Source organism: Falco rusticolus, chromosome 6 (assembly GCF_015220075.1).
Source record: "Falco rusticolus isolate bFalRus1 chromosome 6, bFalRus1.pri, whole genome shotgun sequence".
NCBI classification, from domain to species: Eukaryota; Metazoa; Chordata; class Aves; order Falconiformes; family Falconidae; genus Falco; species Falco rusticolus.
The window spans coordinates 18,569,595-18,575,594 of record NC_051192.1 but is presented as its reverse complement, the minus strand read 5'-3'; positions in this window follow the sequence as shown (position 1 = coordinate 18,575,594).

Genomic DNA, 6,000 nt, shown 5'->3' with positions numbered 1-6,000 from the left:
CCTAGATCCTAATATAAATAAGGGCATTTCTCCATTTGTTTTCTCCTCCTTAGGGCTCCAAGGGGTGGTTTAAGAGCTGGGGATAGCTCCTACAGAGTTCTGCTGACCCTGCTGGCTTCATTTTAACCATGAGATACATTTTTTAACCACAATATACACTTTTTAGCATGGTCCGTCGTGATATCAGAAGGAGGAATGGGTTTAAACTGGAAGAGGGGAGATGGAGATGAGAGATGAGGAAGAAATTCTTCCCTGTGAGGGCGGCGAGGCGCTGGCCCAGGCTGCCCAGAGCAGCTGTGGGTGCCCCATCCCTGGCAGGGCTCAAGGCCAGGCTGGACGGGGCTGGGGGCAGCCTGGGCTGGGGGGAGGGGTCCCTGCCCGTGGTGGGGGGTGGGACTGGGTGGTCTTGAAGGTCCCTTCCAACCAAACCATTCTGCGATTCTGCAATTCTGTGATTAGATGATGGGAAAAGGGCTGGCACAAGGCTGGGAGTCCTGCCTTGGCTCTCACCCTCCAACCTCCCCAGACTATTTTTACACCATCTAAAGAGCCAACACCCTCCAGTATCAGTGGAGAAGCCCTCCTGGGGTTGTGATGCCCATTCCCTGGCAGAGGCAACCTGAACCCTGAAGGTCTCCAAAGGGCAAATCCCTTGTCAGAGCTGCAAAACCCAAAGGCTTGGAGGTACCCGTGCTGCTGGTCTTAGTGAGACATCAAGGTGTCCGACTGGGGGAGGGTGAAGAACAGACTTGTGATTTGGAGTAAAATCTTGGAGATTTGGCTAATGTGGGCTGAATTATCAGCAGAAATCATGTCAATATGCAATTAGCTCAGCATCTCTACTTTTGAGCTTTGCACCAGTTTTTTCTCCACCAAGACAAAGCCCCTGTTTCCCTTGCCAGGGGACTTGGCACACCATGGGGTGCAGGCAGGGTGCTTCCTCGGGGGACTCCTCCTCCTCCACCCCCCTGTGGGTCACTGCATCCCCTCTCCCCTCCTCAGCACCCCTCCTCTCGCAGTGTGGCCACTGCCGGAGAGGGTGTGCAAGTGCCAGAGAGGGTGTGCAAGTGCACGTCTGCTCACTTGCTAACGCCTGAACTTCCTGCAGTTTTTACAGCAATGTATATATATATATATTTATGGCTAATCCGGGAAGATTTTCCCTGCTTTGTCTTCTCTGTAGTTACCTGCAGAGTGTCACCTCTCCTGTACATCAGTCCTGCAGAGAGGACCGGATGGAAATTGTCACATTTTTCCCCTCCTGCTTATGTTAAATCTGATGAGGCTGGCTATGAAATAAAGGGCTATCCATTGCCAGGCGGTGCCTGCATGTCACTTGCTCCCCCTCAGTCCCGGGGTGCAGTCTGGGGAGCACCCTGGGGGCTGCCAGCACCTGCCCTGCCTGTGGCTCAGCACCCAACACTGTCTCTGTGCGAGGCTGGGGTCCTCCTCCTTCTCAGCTTGCAGCTATGATTGATTACAGCCACTCTTTCATCTGAAGAAATCAGTGAAATTCATGGTTGCGTGGGCAAACTGCCTGCTGCAAAGTCCAGCTCTCCCCATGGAGCTGCAGAAACCGGAGCTTCATTTTGCACCTAAAGAATTGCATTTGTCATTACAGCTACCAAGAAAAGTAAGAAAAATAAGTAGGAAAGAAAGACTTTTTTTTACAGTGAGCACAATCAGTCACTGCAACAACCTCCCCAGGGTAGTTCTAGGTCCCCATTGCTGGAAGTTTTCAAGATGCGATTGGGACAGGGTGCTAGATAATCTCATCTAGGCTCCTTTTCGCTGGACCAGGTGATCTTTCCAGGTCCCTTCCAGCCCGGACTGTTCTATGTGCTATGGCCCTATGATCTCCTAGGCACAAATTTGTCTAAGCCAAGTTCTTGCCTCTTGTAATTGAGCCTCTAGCAGAGCTCCAGCTGAGCAGTCACAAACCGTACTCTTGGCAAGTCACGATTTACATCAATTCTATACTAATATGAGGTTTGCAGCAATTTAACTATATCAGCGTGGCTGCACTAATGCTAAAATCTTCAGCCCAGGCGAGATCTGCCCAGCAGTGCCGATGGCCTGAAACAGCGGCTTTGGAAAAACTTTGAATCATACCCGTTTAATTATGCAGCCCAACAGCTCTAAAACCGAGGACTCAAGTCAGTACTATTAGCTAATTTGGCAGGTAACACAGTATTAAATTCAGGAAAGGAGGGAAGATTAAGGAATTTCAGCAAAAGCAAGAAAGCCCCGTGAAAGCAGAGAAAGCGAAGAGCTGTGTTGGAAGGAGCACCCGAAGTGCCGTGTGTCTGCAGGGAAACAAAGCGGATTTGGGCATGAAAAGCTGAAAGTAGCTTTTATACACTAAGCCGCCTGCTGTCAAGATTTCTATCTCTCTTTTCACTTATCATCCATTGACTTGGATCTTGGGGATAATATTTTAGCTCCTGAACCAGTTCCCAGTGATTTTGTGTTTGACGAAGGTCCTACAGGCTTTGGTGGGAGAGAATCAGACCTTCCATGAGAAAACACTGTTGTTTTATGTTTTGCAAGGCACTGTGTCACCATACACCCACTAAACAAAGAAAATCAATCCAGAGGATCACCAAGAAAGGGAAAATTGAACGTCCTCTTCCTCTGACCTCCAGTTCCATCTTCAAGTTACCTGTATTTTTGGAAATATGGCTACAATCAGGTGGTAAAGACATTGGTGCAGTTTGCCTGTGTATGCTTACAGAGGAGGTTTGAGGCAAGCCAGGCTCTCTGCCTTCCTTGCTGGCTTGTTTCCACTCAGAATTCAGCAACTGGAGAACTATTATTGGATATTTCATACATAGCAGATGGCTCTGCATTTGCTGAATCCTAAATGAAAATCACTAAGCCAGCAAGAAAATAATATTCCATTTTTCACTGTCCTTGGACTTGCTGTGGTCTCTCTGGGAAGAAAGCAGAGCTTCCCCGGGGAGGCCAGCTGCACAATTCGAGAAGCACTGTGACTACGAGAACAAAAGGGATAGAAGAAATAGTAAGTATTTCTCCGACGTGAAATGTTAGATTAATTTGTCATCTGCATGGGCAGAGAGAGAGCTGCATGGCTGTAGCAGCAGTAGTTCTCTGATGTAGAAGATCAAGTACAAAGGTAAGAAATCAAACCTCTAAGGGAACAGGGAGGCAGAGTTAAAAAACCCAAGAAACCAACAAAAAAGAACCTGAGATGTACCAGGGAGAAATCCTGACACAGAGAAAAGTTTTTTTTTCCTGAGCTAAGCAGCCACATTTTGATGCCAGGATCTTAAAGCACTATACAAATACAAATTAAACCTTGTAATCTGGTACTTCAGTAAGTATTGTTATCCCCAGTTCTATCAGTGAGGAGATAGACACAGGCAAGTTCAGCAACTTTCTCACTCTTTCAAGTCACGTCTGCAATGTAGCTGTGTCCACAGCTCCCATCTCCAGCTCCCAGCTCTGTCCTTCCAACACAAAACCTGCCCGGCTTCCATGAGCAGATTCCTCAGCTCTTCACAGCACGAAAATACCACCACAAGGCTCTCCCAGGACAATCTCTGCCTCCTTTGCTGAGCAAATCATGAAGAACCTTTCCCCCTCCCTCCCGGCATATGCACATGTGTAAAGGGGTATGGCAAAGTCCTGGAGCCCCAAACCCTGTAATCTTAATTTAGGCGATATCCTCCGGCATAACTCTGTAGAACCAGAATTTCCCCAATTATCCCAAACTGTGTTAATCAAGATGGTTTCAGCAGTTGCGCAAAGCCTCGAGGCAAAGAAACATTCAATATACGGACATCTCCAACTGTACAGTGTTGGTTTTCAAATCTTTTATCTGTTATTTCATAGTCTATTTATAGACTCATTTAGGTTGGAAAAGACCTTTAAGATTATCAAGTCCAACTGTAATTAGTTTTTACTTTTTGGCCAATGTAAGACCAGTAGTGGAAGGCCATCAGTCTTTGCCTACAGTGTTTTCTCTGTCTTTTCAGCAAGGTAAACCCTGCGAAACTGGCTTGTACAGAGTAAAGTTATGCTTTCTAAGAAGCCAATCAACAATACCAGCATCCATAGCCCCTTGGCAGATCTTCCCAGCAGTGGGGTTAACCCAGCCAGCTTTTCAGAAGGAGAAAGAGGATGATGTGCCGCTTCCAAGAGCATCTCACCTCCTCCCAGTCTGCTGTTGGTAGCACTGCCTGATTTGTTTGCAAGGGCAGAGCCAAAGCCACTAATAAAACTTGCATTCAAAAAATTGAATAAAGAAGTGGAAAGTCTCCACATAAATAAGGAATCACTTTATGGTTCCTTTGGGCTTTCCATCTTTTTCTCTTCCTATTCTCCACTTTTTTCCTCATTTACTGTGTTTTCTTCAGACTTGTTTTCATCCCTCTGGTTCTTTTAAATGCTCTCCATGAGATGCAGCTCTTTTCTGACTGACCTTCAGTTCTTCTGAGTTCTCACTATTTCTTTTCTCTGCTCTCACTTCTGTCCCCTGTCCTGCCTCTACCAAAACAGTGCCCAAATGTCTCCCAATCCCGTCCGAACCCATCCTTACAACACCCCTATGAATGAGGAATTCTGTTGCCACCATTTTGCAGACTGAGGTGTGTGAATTCGAGGAACTAAGGCCGGGATTTATGTCCTCTGGTGATACCTGGTGGTGGGGTGGAAATTAAAGACCTGGCTGCACAGGGTTCCCCGGGAACCCATGGGAAGAGCCAAGACAGTTCCCAGATTGCCCAGGGGCTCTTGGTGTTGAAGGTGGATGGGGCAACTTGCTTGGGAAGCCTGGATGTCACAGTGAGTGCTAGAATGAGGTGGGATGGAGCTGCGCATGTGCAACGACCCCAGGTCACACAGAGTTTCTGCTTTTTAATGAAGGCGTGATCTCCGATTTCTCCTCGTGCTACTACTTCTCCTTATTCCCATGGTTCTTCCAATCTGACTTTATTTGTCCATCTTCCTCTCTGTTGTAGTCATTCCCCTTCAATACGGACATTGTGTGGTTTCTTCCTGCATCACTGAGGTCTCTTCTTTCCTCTTCCTGAGTTCACATTGCCTTGTCTTTCCCTTTCTCTCACCTGCCCGCCTGCATCACCGCACAGCACTGGCTCTCCCAAAGCCAGCAGGGAGGCAACAGCCAGGGAGCTGGTGTCCTGCATCAAAAAGCTGTTCGGAGACTAGAAACAAAAGTAAAAATAAATAGCTGGTTTTCATCTTGACTACAAGGCTAATGTTACTGCTGCTTAGGATTCTGCAGTGTGCCTAGTTTTTAATGCATTTATTAAAAGTCTGATTGGGAGAGGTGCAGTAATGATAGGATTTGCTGGCGAGGCTTGGTTTGGCCATGTCTAGAGAAAACACAGGTGTTTTTCGAAGGAATTGATGCAAATCAAATCAGCAGCAACATGGTGGCAGGTAACATCGGTGAGAACTGCAATGGAATATGCACTGGGAGGAAAACTACTCTTCAACTAGATCTTTCAAGAAAAGGACAAGCACACCATTGTAGACAGATCTGTGAAGAGCTCTGCTCAGTAAGCGATTTGATAGAAAGCAAGCAAGCAAATTCTTTGGTTACACAAAAGATAGTATGTAGAGGAATCGTATGTAGCATCTTTGTGGAAATTCACAGCTGCCTGTCTCTAATCCTGGCTCAAACAGGGTACTGCAGAACAGGAGAGGATTCAGAGCGGCTCACGGCAGTGAGCATGATCCTCCTAACAATATTAACTCATACGTCAGGGCAAACCGATGCTATTTCGTTACAAGACAAGGGGAACGAAAGCTGCCATTTAGGCCCAAATAGGACAATTGCGGGATGCTAACTGCAGTGCAGCTATGGCTGGGGGGGACCAACTCTCAAACTAACTTCACAGAAAGATTTCTTGTTGACTGTCAGTTTGCTAATGCTTTAGCTCCTCACTGCATTTGTTGCAACTCGGTAGTAAGTTGACTCAAGGGATCCCATACTAGACGGTCTTGACTGTACCA